The sequence below is a fragment of the Phyllopteryx taeniolatus genome, chromosome 9 (genome assembly GCF_024500385.1).
Source record: "Phyllopteryx taeniolatus isolate TA_2022b chromosome 9, UOR_Ptae_1.2, whole genome shotgun sequence".
NCBI classification, from domain to species: Eukaryota; Metazoa; Chordata; class Actinopteri; order Syngnathiformes; family Syngnathidae; genus Phyllopteryx; species Phyllopteryx taeniolatus.
Genome location: NC_084510.1, coordinates 26,513,488 through 26,526,679, shown reverse-complemented (window position 1 = coordinate 26,526,679; position 13,192 = coordinate 26,513,488). Strand labels below are relative to the sequence as shown.

At 43.2% G+C, this 13,192-nt stretch overlaps 1 protein-coding gene across 8 annotated transcripts in view; it reads left to right on the top strand.

Moving 5' to 3' along the window:
• Window positions 1-357: 357 nt before the first annotated feature.
• Window positions 358-13,192, top strand: part of rap1gapb (RAP1 GTPase activating protein b) — an 80,534-nt gene continuing 67,699 nt past the window's right edge. For 6 of the 8 annotated variants that reach the window (XM_061784070.1, XM_061784064.1, XM_061784059.1 and 3 more), the window contains exon 1: window positions 359-580. The gene's annotated coding sequence lies outside the window, so the exon portion shown is untranslated. Of the gene's footprint in view, window positions 581-13,192 lie in introns of all 8 variants that reach the window. The other 2 variants (XM_061784066.1, XM_061784062.1) reach the window with 2 other exon arrangements.

Here is a 13,192-nt window from a genome sequence, read left to right as displayed (position 1 = left end):
CTGACTGACTCACCAACAAATGTTGATCAAACCATACATATCCACTTGCTTTGCGCTCTCTGTGTTTGGCAGAGGTAAACGAAATGCAGCAGAGAGGAAATTCCCCTTCTTGGGATGAATACATGACGCTAAATAAACAGAAAAAGAAGGAAGTGGCAACAAGCCAGGTTCTTACATCTAAAATCAATTCTGCCTTCATCGCTCCCGAGACTGCGGCTGACATCGTAAATATTGTGCTGTGTAATGAATGCACAGTCGTAAGGAGGGGGGTCTCATTGCATGCTCACTGATCACATGGCGGTCACATGACACTTTTTAAAAAGGGAGTGGGGGCGAAGGGGGACTGGAGCATCGCAATCGGGCTGATTGCAGCCAACCTGCAGGAGCATCCGCCCTCCTCCTCCTCCTCCTCCACGCTGCAGCTCACGTTGGCGCTTTCCCCGCACTCTTCTTTTTCTTCTTCTCACTCTACCCATTCATCATCATTTTCTTCTTCTTTTACTCGGAAAAACATTGTTGCGTTCCTCGTCTCACCAGTTCGGGGGTGATCGTCCAGGCACAGCATCTTCGAATTTGCGAGGTAAGAGATGGTAACTTGTTCTCTTCTTTCCACGCTCTCTCTGCTTAAACTGGACACAGTTGACAAGACAATTGTAGAATATGTGCAAAGACTGTAGCCTTTTTCATTTCACTTGCAGCTACTGAGCTGAGAATCATGTCATGTATAAGCCACATGTGCAATGTATGGAACTATATGAATACAAAATCCCATAAACTTTTGGAGGTGAATAATCCCAGTGCAGTACGGTGGTGCCACATCAATATCAATGTAGTCATTCAGAGGAAAAATACTGCATGCTTTACGGGCGCTCTGTGAAAATTCAATACTCACTTACCTTATTCAATTTGCACTTCTATTGATTCTTTCCCCCCCCACCCCCAATATTGAATGCCTTGCAAAAGGGGACTTCGGCAGTGGGTAGGAGGAAGAGGAACTGGGATTTCTCCAGCAACCGCTCCCACTTTTTCATATTTGTGGGTCAATTGAAATGCCTCTATAGTTCATCTCCTGTGTGTGTGTGTGTGTGTGAGCGTGAGTGTGTTTGCCTGACCCCCCCCCCCCCCCCACACACACACACACATCCACACCCGCAGGCCGCTTGCAATTAATGTGACCTTGCAGCGCAGCGGGGAGTCCGGCCCCATCACCTTTCTTGAATGTCAAAGCGGCTTTTTTTCCAGCTCGTAACATGTAAAGTAAACTACATCTCGAACCGAACATTGACCTTTTAACAATGTTGTTTACGATGGCGCTTGTGGTCTGCGGTGCAGTAGAACGCAAATAAAAGCAGTTTTGAATCTTTTTGCATCTCTGTAAATAGCAGAATTTAGGATATTGGATCGTATCAGATCAGTGTTTTGTTGAACCAACACAGATATTTTCAATGTAAAAATCTCCAACAAAAGTGTTATATTTACTGTGGTCCTGTTTAGTTGAACACGAAGCCGTTATTTTGTTGTGTGAATGGCAACAGGCGGAAGCACAGGTCCAATTGTCGAGTGGAAGAGCATTTAATTGCTCTGTCGTGCACTGTCCGTCGCCGGCATAGATAGGCGATCAAAGATACATCATTTGTAATAAATCCTAATTTTCGGACCAATTAAGGGAAATTGGATGATGATCTCAGTGTTTGGGAATCCCTGGACTAGTGGTTAGCATGTTTGCCACAGGTCCCGGTCCTGAATCTTGTATGATGGAGGAGTATACTTCATGTAGGTAATGTGTGAGTGTCTACAGGGGGGAGAAAAACAAATGCAACGAGTTTTATTTGCCACACCGGCTACTGTGCGAGGGTGACCCAAAAGATTTGATTGAAAGGTCAATACCAAGCACCCATGTGGTCGCTTGCTGAGAAGCAGGACAGCATGTGAGGAAACGTTTTACGTGTGCCGACTTTGGGACTTGCCTGTACAGTTAATCAAGGCGACAGTTCGATCCTGGAATGGATTATTTCCTTATCTATTGTTTACTGTGGAATTTCTGTCAAATCATATCAACCTCGAAGCTCCGCAGTATTAGCAGCCTGTCAACAGCTCACATTGCAACATACGCCAATCACGTCGCGGTGGCTGGACAAGATTAGCCCGCCGCTCCGTCGAGCCGACGACAGGTATTACGAGTTAAGTGATTCGCAGAGGAGAGAAGTTTTCCCTAGAACGACATTGAGCTTCAGCTTGACGGTCTGCCTCACTATCAGCGAGAGAGCGAGAGAGCGAGTGCAAATATTTCCTTTCCTACCCCAGTGATCCATGAAATGACTGTTGGAAAAGCCACGAGCTTTAGCTCTTTGCGCTTCCCGAAGGCTCCTCGCTAATATCTGTGATGTGAATGTGGCATTTTTCAACATTTTTCTAATATTCGCATATATGGAAGAGAGGTTTAGCCCGAGTTTAGTGCTTCTCCAACTATTTACACCAAGTACCACCTAAAAACATACTTGCATTATAAGCAACATTAAAAAATACAGTAGCGTAGTAGGCCCAGGTCTTCATCAAAAATGAGACAGATGTCATTTCTAAAAAGTGTATTTAATATTATTAGAAGCCACTGTGACACTATGCTCAGTTTAACATCAACACTGCACTGTAATACAATTTTTCTTTTTCTTTTTTTAAAACTAGATACTAGAAGACATGACCGACGAGGTGTCAATCATCTGCACCCCGATAGCCGGCTCTTGCTGACCTGTTATCTTGGGCTTCGGGAGCTTGACTGAAACTAGTTTTTCAAAGTTAAATACAACTGAACTGCACTCGGGTGGTGATTCTTTCTCATAGCACCCTTTGGGAATTTGGGTCTAGCGGATGGCGATTCAAGGGGAATTACAAGACTTACAACAGCAAAAAGCACCTGCATCACTTTGATGGCAGCTCATTCCTGTAATGACAAACAGCTCCACGTAGCCGAATTGATGCGAATGACACGACCAGCTGTGTGCATCTGCTCCGCCCCCAAACAGGGCTTCACTCTCATTGCGAATCATTTTTTTGTTTTGTTTTGAATTCAATCAATTCTGGGGGACTTTGCTAAGTGAAGGATGGCCTAATGCTCTGTGACGGAATAAGGGAGCAAACAAGGAACTGAATATGAACGGAATGAATATTTCATGCTGGCTGCAGAGCTGCGGTATTGAGCGATAATCAGCCAGAGGAGTTCCATTTAAAGCGCAGCGTAATACGAGAATGGCATCATGCTAAATAGAGTGGATCAAGAAAAGAATTCCCATAGAAAAGAAGTTAAGACTGTTAATAACATAACACAAAACCAATAAAACAAGCAATGCCCTGCGGCGAATCGCGAAAACCGCTTCCATAAAAAGCGTTGTAATTAACGATAGATGCCACTAGATGGCGGCAAAAGATTTTTTTTTCTATTAAACAAGGCTTTGGCCTGAGAACAAAAAGAGTGAGAAGTTTTTTAGTGAATAGAGGTGGCTACGTCAATTAGGAGACTTGCAAATCTGTGAATGTCAAAACATTATTTATTTACTGTATGTGTTAAAGGTACGATACCTGAACATTTTGGTCCATTTCCCTCAACAACGAGGGATAACCTCATGGAAATTCAATTTCTTAGGTTCCACTGGTGGCCAGAAAAAAATAGGAAAAGAGTGTCGATATTTTGAGACGCTGTTGGCAACGATCGACGACCCCATTCACAGATTGCACCTTCGCATTTTGGCAACGGAGACTCTCCGCGCTTTGTTTTCTCGCCACAAGCTAGAAAGTGAAAGCTCATGTGCATTTCAGATGAGCTTTTACGTCTCCGGTGGCCAACGGTCGGTCGCGGAGCCCCAGATACCGCGTGAACACTTCAATACGTTTCGGAAGCACCGCTCGGCGTGCGGCGGGCCTACCAAACATGATTTAAGAGAATCCATGAATTCAAGTCAGTCAAAGATGTGTACCTCTGCCGGCCTTGTTAGCCCTATAGCAGACCTGTTTGGTATTCTGCTGTGTTCCCGAATATCCAATTTGATATAAAAAAAAAAAAAAAAAATGTTTCCAAGTGTACCTCCAGGCTCGGCTTATTATTCTTCACTTACACTGCTGCCGAGGCACTTTAATGAATGCGTGGTGCTCTTCTTCACCGGAAACGTGCGGTTTGGCGGTCACGTCACCTGTTTCGTTCCCGGGAATCCATCGTCCTCTGCAAAGATAGAGCACCTTATTGGAAATTCCTCCACTATCATTCCATTCTGCTGCCAAATTATGGCATGTTGGAAGGGAACATGTGCGACTTGGATTGCAGGTGTCATTCCCATTGCGAGGCCAAAGAGGCCCTGCCGAACGTGCGAGTGAGTGCTTCAGTTGATCAGTGAAGCGCTAATGATCCGCTGTACTACTTTGATGACATGAATGCATCATGCACGCATGCATACATGCAGTCGTTAGGAGGCACTGTGCTAGCGAGAGCTATCATTTCGTATCATAAAGATGATGGATAAGGAGAAAAGCTTAGCGACCTTGACACATTTTTTTCTGGAGCTCAATAAAATATATTGTCTGTTATTGTATCATATTTAAAATATGTAGGCTTTTTTAATGCACTACAGATGGTCTCTAGTGAGTGATCTATTGATGCCCATGTGTGAACATTCGCCTTTAGTTGTCTCCACCACCTCATTTCATACTCCAAATCTGTGGGTTTGTTGCGCTCTGCTGTGCTACAATATCGCAATTTTTTTGTTGCTGTCGTACATTAAAAATGTATATGATTCTTGCATGTTGTAATATAACATTTTAGACTCCCAGAGTGCTGAAAAGGACTAGGCTAGGCTTCCTCAACAAACTCGCTCAACAAAAATTCGCAGGGTTCTTGCTGTCGATTGTAGAGACAGACAGACAGACAGACAGACTTTATTAACGCCACAAGGGAATTTAAGAAATGAGTGAATGCTCATTAAAGGGCTCTAGTAGAAAGTGGAATGTGGTGTCCACTAAGGTTGACTTTTAGGTCCCATACTTTTGAATACATTTGCTAGATAGATAGATAGACAGTGATAGATAGTGGTTGATTCAATGTTATTAAATAGCTCCTGCTTTTGCAGGGGAGGCCACTGAATGTGATGCCAGCAATAAAAATGAAGAAAATGTTCCAGTCACAGGAAATGCTCTTGGTGCCTTTAAATTTTTGTATTCCTCTTACAAACGCGATCATGTGCAAAAGAAAACCATTTTGTGCTTTCAACTTTACTTTAGGATACTTTCTTGGAAAACAAGAGTACAAATGAAGAGAAAATGCAAATGCACGCCTGTCTCGTATGTTTCCAATAATGGCCTCTTAAAAAGGTAAATAATGAGGAGTGCAGTCTCCATTAAAACATAAAGTCACAAGGGGACAAGATTCCAAGCCTGAGGTTGTGTGGGATGACTCATGAGGTCATTGCTTCATATGCTCAGCTGTTAGGGTGGCAGTAATGGCTTCAGAATGGAAATGATGCAAATGTATATGTTTGATTTATTTATAGCCAATGGTTTGTTGTCTCTCAAACGACATCACTTCAAGTGTATTACTTGCATTCTGTTTCAGATTAGGCTGTCGAGTCATTGGATCGAATGTGATTTTAGATGATTTGAATGATTTGGTTATTTTGTAGCCTTGTTTGTAGCTGAAGTGCCAGCCGAGAACCTAACTACAACTACAAATACTAGCATTTCTAATCATTTGATAGACTCTGTTCATGTTTTTTTTCCAGATCGTAATAATTACTCATCAGAGAGCTGTAAAGTGAAAGATGGCGTCCCTCAAGGTCGACTTTTAGATCCCATGCTTATTCATTTCATGGATGGATAGATAGATGGAAAGGGGAGACAGGGAATGAATTCACATTGGCAGACAGACAGACAGACGGTCTTCATTAATCTCACAGGGAGAAATTGTTAATGCATGTTTGTAAATGTGGTATCCCCCAAAGTTGGCTTTAAAGGTCCATCCATCCATTCATCCATTTTCTGACTAGGGTCACGGGAGTGCCGGAGCCTATCCCAGCTATCTTCGGGCAGGAGGCGGGGTGCACCCTGAAGTGGTCGCCAGCCAATCGCAGGGCACACACATAAACAAACAACCGGTGGCACTCACATTCACACCTACGGGCAATTGAGAGTCTCCAATGCATGCGTGTTTTTGGGATGTGGGAGGAAAGCGGAGTGCCCGGAGAAAAGCCACGCAGGCCACAAGGAGAACATGCAAAGTCCACACAGGCGGGGCCGGGGATCGAACCCGGGTCCACAGAACTGTGAGGCAGACACTCTAACCAGTCGGTCACTGTGCCGCCTGGATGGACGGACGGATGATTTAACGGAAAATGGATCAATGGAAAGAATGAAAATAAGTTATGAATGAATGAATGCTCACCACATAGCTTAGTGTGAAATGTGGCATCCCCATGATTGACTTTTGGGTCCCATATTTTTGGGGGGAATTTATTACATGAATTTGGCAGGAAAGTAGCTGTCAAATAATAAATGAATGCATGCTAATCGGAGAGCTACTGTATAAGATGAAATGGGCACCCTCCAAGGTTGACTATTAGGTTATATACTTTTTAATTTAACGAATGGATGCATGGGTAGACTTTATTAATCCCACACTGGAAAATAAGGAATGAATTAATGTTCATCAGAGAGCAATAAGGTATCCCTCAAGGTTGACTTTAAGGTCCCATATCTTTTTAATTTAAGTAACGCATGAATGGATAGACTGTATCCTTAATCCCATGAGGGAAATTAATTACTTTCATTACTAATGAATTTTGAATTCATTTAATATGCTGCTCACTCAGAGGTTAATTACCATACAGTGCTCATAGGTCCATTGCCCACTCAAGTTGGACTTCATTGCACTTGCACTTGATCTATTTTGTTTGGCAGTTTTTACGGATTCCCACAAGGCTGCAAGCTATTCAGTATCAATCAAGTCAACTTGTGTGCAGCAACTTATCACACAAACACAAACGGTCGTCTGTGTCAAGCTTCCTGGGAAGCCACAGGAGAGCAAAGCACTCTGGAGTTTGGGGAGAGAGAGTGTGTGTGGGGGGGTTGGGGGGGGGCAACGTGAATGACGACGCTGTTGACAGCCATCTTGCACTCTGGCGCTCATGAAGCCTGCGAGCTTGTCGCCCTTTGTCGTGAGTTTTCACAGCGGCCGAGTTCCATTTCAACCTGCGCCAAACGCGGAGATTGAAGCAATCGGCCATCCTTTTCTTCGGGTGTAATTGGAAACGGGACACTTTCATCAACAAGGGCCGAGACATTTTTCATTCCCCAGCGGGAACAAATCTGCGCTGCAATCAAAACAAAATGGACAGAATTCTGATTGGCTGTTTGATGAGCAATTGCATTTCAGCCCTGTGAATGAAACGTGTTGACAGACACTCTCAATATTTAGGACTCTGTCTCTCCTTCTGATTGCTGTACTGATCATTCAAACGTGCACAGAAAAAAAGGAAGTAAAAATGTAAGGCAGCCGGCCGCATCCCGACTGAACGCCGACTTGCACGCTATTTTCGCGAGCCCCTCGATCAGTCGGCCGTTGGTTTTGCGGCGATTGAAAGCTTGTGATAAAGTACAATATAAAGTATAGGCGGGATCAAATGTAGCACATGGACAAAATATGCTACGATGGAATTTAGTGGCACTGTTACGCCAAAGTGTCTTCCAGAAACATTTGCAGAAATACAGACGACAGTAAATCAAATATTGACTTGATTGTTTCTTTTTTTTCAAAGACCCAACGATAGCGAGCACAAAGTACATTTTCCATGATCGTTCTCCTTTAAGGTGGCAATTCGAAAGCATTCAGTCTTTGTGCATGTAAAACGCTTTCAATTCACTTGCAGGCACACGCGCGCCCCCCTCCCCTCACTGCAACAAATCATCGCTCGTGTAGCCCCTCACTGATTCTCTCCCTTTTAGAATTGACATCCTGAATGCCACCGCACTTCCGTCGTACAGCCGGGTTCACGACCCCGGCCCCGCATGCTTCGTCTCCTGCTCTATCTCGTCCTGTCCTTCCCTCGCAGGGTGTCTGCCGCACGACACTCCTATTTCACGTTTCATCGTTGTAGATAAGGTCATGATTGACTTCTCTCACCCTGTTTACAAGTAGTCCTTTGTCTTTTGTCTTTGAGTCTTTCTCCCTTCTAGAAACTTTGTTCTGTTCGACTGATCAAGTCTGATTCTCGATAAACCTCAATTATAATACCACAGCGGAAGCTTCAAAACTCCACTGGGACAGCGTAAAACAGTTTCGGCATAAAAGGGATTCAGATTTTCCATTCTGCTTGACCTCACCACCCCCCCCCCCCCCCCCCCCCCAAAAAAAAGAAAGAAAGCCTTTCTAATATCTATTCATCTCGGCCGCAAGTCGACGTCAGACAGGCCGAGATCAGACATCGCGGTGATGCGGTGTGACGTCACGAGCGAGAGGAAGTGGTGTTGTCGGCGAGTCGCTTTCAAGCCTGCAGGACAGCACATGCGACAGTCACGCTCGCTCGCTTTTAGGCCCGCTAGGAAGGCACGCCTTGCGGCTTTGACTCATGTCAAACACAATTCTCCTTCAAGCAGCTGCGCAGTTAGCATCGGCGTGAGTAGTAGCGTTCCCGTAAATGTAAAATTCCTGATGGGAATGAGGACCAGGAGATTATTCGGGTTTTTGTCCGAGTGGGAGACCCAAGTTCCTTTTGTAATAAATCATCATGTAGAATGTGATTTGTAGTTTCGAATGTACATTGAAACAAAATAGTTTTGGGAATATTATGAATTGAATCCAAATTGGAAATAATTGGAATACTACCAGGACTGGTAGTACTACAAGTATCAGTTCGGTAATTCGTAACTTTTAGTTTCGTTAGTTTGAAGAGGGGATGAAAATTTCATTTATATATTCTCTCTCTCTCTCTCTATATATATATATATATATATAATTGTTTTTTTAAATTGCAAAATTGTATTTTGCACAATATATTGTAATTAGATAGACATATGGTATTATGTATTTAATCCTTTTTTCCACCGAAAATAATTAATTTAAATAATAATGATGATAATAATAACCTGTTGTTTATTGTTTTTTTTTTTTTAGTGACGGCAGATTCAATTTTCTAATAATGAGTCATCTATAGTATGCATATATTTTATAGATTCTAACTTACACATTTGAAATGAAACAATTCAATTGAAGTTTTCTGAAATCCTACAAAATTGGAATTGTCCTTTTTTATGGCTTTGGCATGTGCTTGGGCGTCTGTGAAAGCCCTTTTCAGGCCCAGGGATCATTTTTCTCCTTTTTCCTTTCATAAACACCTGATGACATGCACTTATTTTCTCCTTATTTTCATAGTTTGAGGAGGACAACGTTGCCGTGGCGGCGCTGAATTAAAGCATAAAAGCTTCAGACTGATGCCCGTCTGTGTTCCCATGAACCAAAACGATAGGAGCTCGTTTTAGCGGCAATAATTGACGGTCACGACGTGCACTCACGCCACTGTGAGCCGCCATTTGTGCACGCTGAGGCGCTCTGTGTATTTGTGTCATATTTAAGCCAATATATTCAATGAAGCTCATAGATTTGGGGCAAAACGTGTTGTTGTTTTGGATTCATTCGATTTATTGTGTGTTGACTTCACTTGAACCTTGTTTAAAAATAAGATGATAAGAGGAATTTCTTTGTATTTTCCTTGCTTTTTTTATGTCATTTATCACATCTAATCCCTTCAGGGGATACCAGTGAAAACGCCAAGCAACGCATGCTGATGTGTTGTTGTTGTTCTACGTGTACGTGTATACTTTTCTGTTTATTACCAGGCAAAGGTCACTTTGTGCGGCGTTTGCGATAGCTGCCGTGACCTGCGGTGTGCCGTGTGAGATTATTGCTAAGCGGCTGCTTTTGCACTCAAATGTGTTCGCCCGGTCAAGTAACCTCGCCAGAGCGATGCTGTTGTTGAGTGGCTTGTGTTTTCGTTTTCTTTCCAGCATTTAAATGGACTCTTTAAACTTCACCTCAAACAAATGCATTATCCCCTTGAGAAGGAAAATATATTTGATCACGGCAATTCATCTGGAGGATTGAGAAAACCCTTACCCAGACCCCATAAAGCACCTTGCACATTAAAAGCTCAAAATGAGCTCAAAATGAACAACCCTGACCGGGGGATACAAAGACATTAGTTACAAATACAAACACAAACTCCTTATAAAACGCCTCAAACTCTCGGAAGTAAATAAACACGTTTGGCCACGGCATACGGAAATATGTTAGTTTGTTTGTAGTTCCGCTCTGCTATAATAGACTGTGTCCCCAATGAATCACGATGCACTTGAATACATCAACGCCGTAACTCAAGTCGACGCGTTTCAAATCCCGTCACCCGTTTTTTCCTCTCCACCCAGCGCAGGCATGACATCTCATCTCGCTTTCCGACATATCAGAAGAAGATTGAAGTGACTGATTAGTTCTTCCCAAGAGGACTGATCGATATTTGACGCCTAACTGTGTCCTCCTGAGAACATCGGATAACACTATATATATATATTTTTTTTTTTTTTTTTTCTCTCACATTTACGTCTTGGAGAGTGCCTCACGCAGGTTATCTGATGACATTGTGACATTGTCAAGGATGTTCCCGTTTTCCACACGGGTCACCTTTTTCATTTTTCATTTTTCATTTTTATTTTGTATTTTGTGGAAGTCAGGAATTCTTGTCGTCTGCGCTCCGATGCTGGCGGGCACCTTCCGAGGTGGAAGGACTCCCTCAGTGCCAATGTTTCCTACATGTCCCTCAAGAAATACTGTTGATGTCACGGGCTTTGTATCGCCTTTTGTTGCTAGACAGAATTTGTAGGGCACGATGACTTGTGCCCCAATCCCATTATATATATATATATATATATATATATATATATATATTATATAAAACCGTATATATCGGGTCAAAATGCTGTTTCCTTGGCTGAGTTTGTTTGTCTGTCTGTCTGTGTATGAATGGAAAAGGATGTTTTATGCACCATAAACCCTTTGGGAATTGTAATAATTGACTACACTCGTCAGAAAATGTTAACCTCTCTGCAGTCACTTGATTATTGTCATCCATAAAAGATTTAATCCAACATAAAAGCACCATTTTGTGAGTCTTGTGCCTAAAAGCACAACAAATCATCAAACAACAACGGCTACTTTGTCAACTTGTGAATAAAAAGCCTTGAATACATTATTAAGTGCATTTTTAAAAACAGTAGCGGCAGGAAATGACGTCGGAGACCTTTACGCTCACACACGGCAAAACCATTCCCCCCGGGTTCCCGACTCCCATTTCAAATCTGTCATCTTTATTTGAGGTGCTGCAGTTATCGCGCTAGCATTGAGACGACAGCTTATCCTTGCATATCTACGCGTGTGTGTGTGTTTAAGACAATGGAAGTGTGTGAAAATTGAGGCAGACAAATGTTCTTTGCTGAGTCATACAGCGTAAGCCTCCAGCCAGCTGCAGACGTCATCATAAAATATGACGTCCATTCTGGTTAACCATGAGAACATGTTCTTTCGTTTCATTTTGCATGAAACTTTAAAGATACTACAAATTCAGCCATAACATCCATGGAAACATCAGAGGCTGTGAAGTGGGGATTTTGCATTGGGGCAGGAGCAGGGCAGCGCCCCCACCAATTCCGGGAGATGGCGGGGGCGACTCGAAACGTTACGACAAAAACATTGTAAAGCTGTGGGGAGAAGAGCGACAATGGCGGAAGAGCAAAGTTGTCATCAAATGAGAAGCAAAGCTGTGCATATATGAGAAGGAAGTCTTCGGGCTCCATTTTCGTAGACAGCGCATTTGTGGCGGGGCACCGATGCCGGCGGATCCCGGAGAGTTTCGTGCAAATGCAAGGCTCGTTGCACATTTGCCAATTTGGCCGAGCTGGGCCTTCCGGCACGGCAAGGGTGTGTCATTGGAGACGATGACAATTTGAATTCGTGCGCCACGTTCAGACCGGACGCGAAGGCGACTTTCGCCTGACACGAATTCGATCACAGGAGTTATTTATACACACTGAACGAACGCACGTTCGTTTCACTTGCACCGCAAGTCCTGGCACGAGGTACAACTCAACTTTGTTAACCCAATTTTGGTGAATGTCATCTGGCTATGGGCAGATGACACACAAACAATGACAATGACAAAGTCCTGTTACGAGAATAAAGTTGCCCTAATGTGACATTTACAAAGAATAACAACAACGAAAAGAATGAATTGAGAATATTCGAAAAAACATATTTTGTAACAAGAATTCACTTATGAGAAGAAATTGTAATATGAAAAAAACAAGTACGGTAATTATGAACAAAGTTGTCATAGGAGAAAAATGAAATAAAATCAACAAAATTCTTCTTGTGAGAATTGTAACATTATGTCAAAAAAAAAAAGTCTTTCAAAAAAAGTTACTAGAATGAGTCACAATATAAAAAAAACGTTATTGCTCATTATTATGAGCAAAGTTGTAATCTTATGAGAATAAAATTGCAATATAATAATAAGATCAAAGTTGTGTTATTTTTGAAAGGGAAAACATCGTAAGGTTTTTGAATGTGTTCGCTCATATGCGCTCAAGAGGGATATCATAAAAAGAAATCCATCCATCCATCCATCCATTCTCTACCGCTTATCCGGGTCGGGTCGCGGGGGCAGTAGCTTCTGCAGGGACTTCCCTCTCCCCAGCCACTTCATCCAGCTCTTCCGGGGGGATCCCGAAGGACGTAGTCTCTCCGGCGTGTCCCGGGTCGTCCCCGGGGTCTCCTCCCGGTGGGACGTGGCCGGAACACCTCACCGGGGAGGCGTCCGAATCAGATGCCCCAGCCACCTCATCTGGCTCCTCTCAATGCGGAGGAGCAGCGGCTCTACTCTGAGATCCGAGCTTCTCACCCTAAAAAAAAAAACACGGATTGGGATGTTTTATTTGAAGATGGCTGTCAAATTTCCAATTTTGGACTCAAATATCCTCTGAAGTCGTTTTGTGGCTTTGAATGAGGACGTAGGACAGCCCCTGCGGCAAGCTTATCCTCCAGGAGCCTTGGCCGTGATTTGTTTTTCTCTTTCCCAGCCATGTGAGTGCTTCACTTTTTTGGAGAGGTTACCCC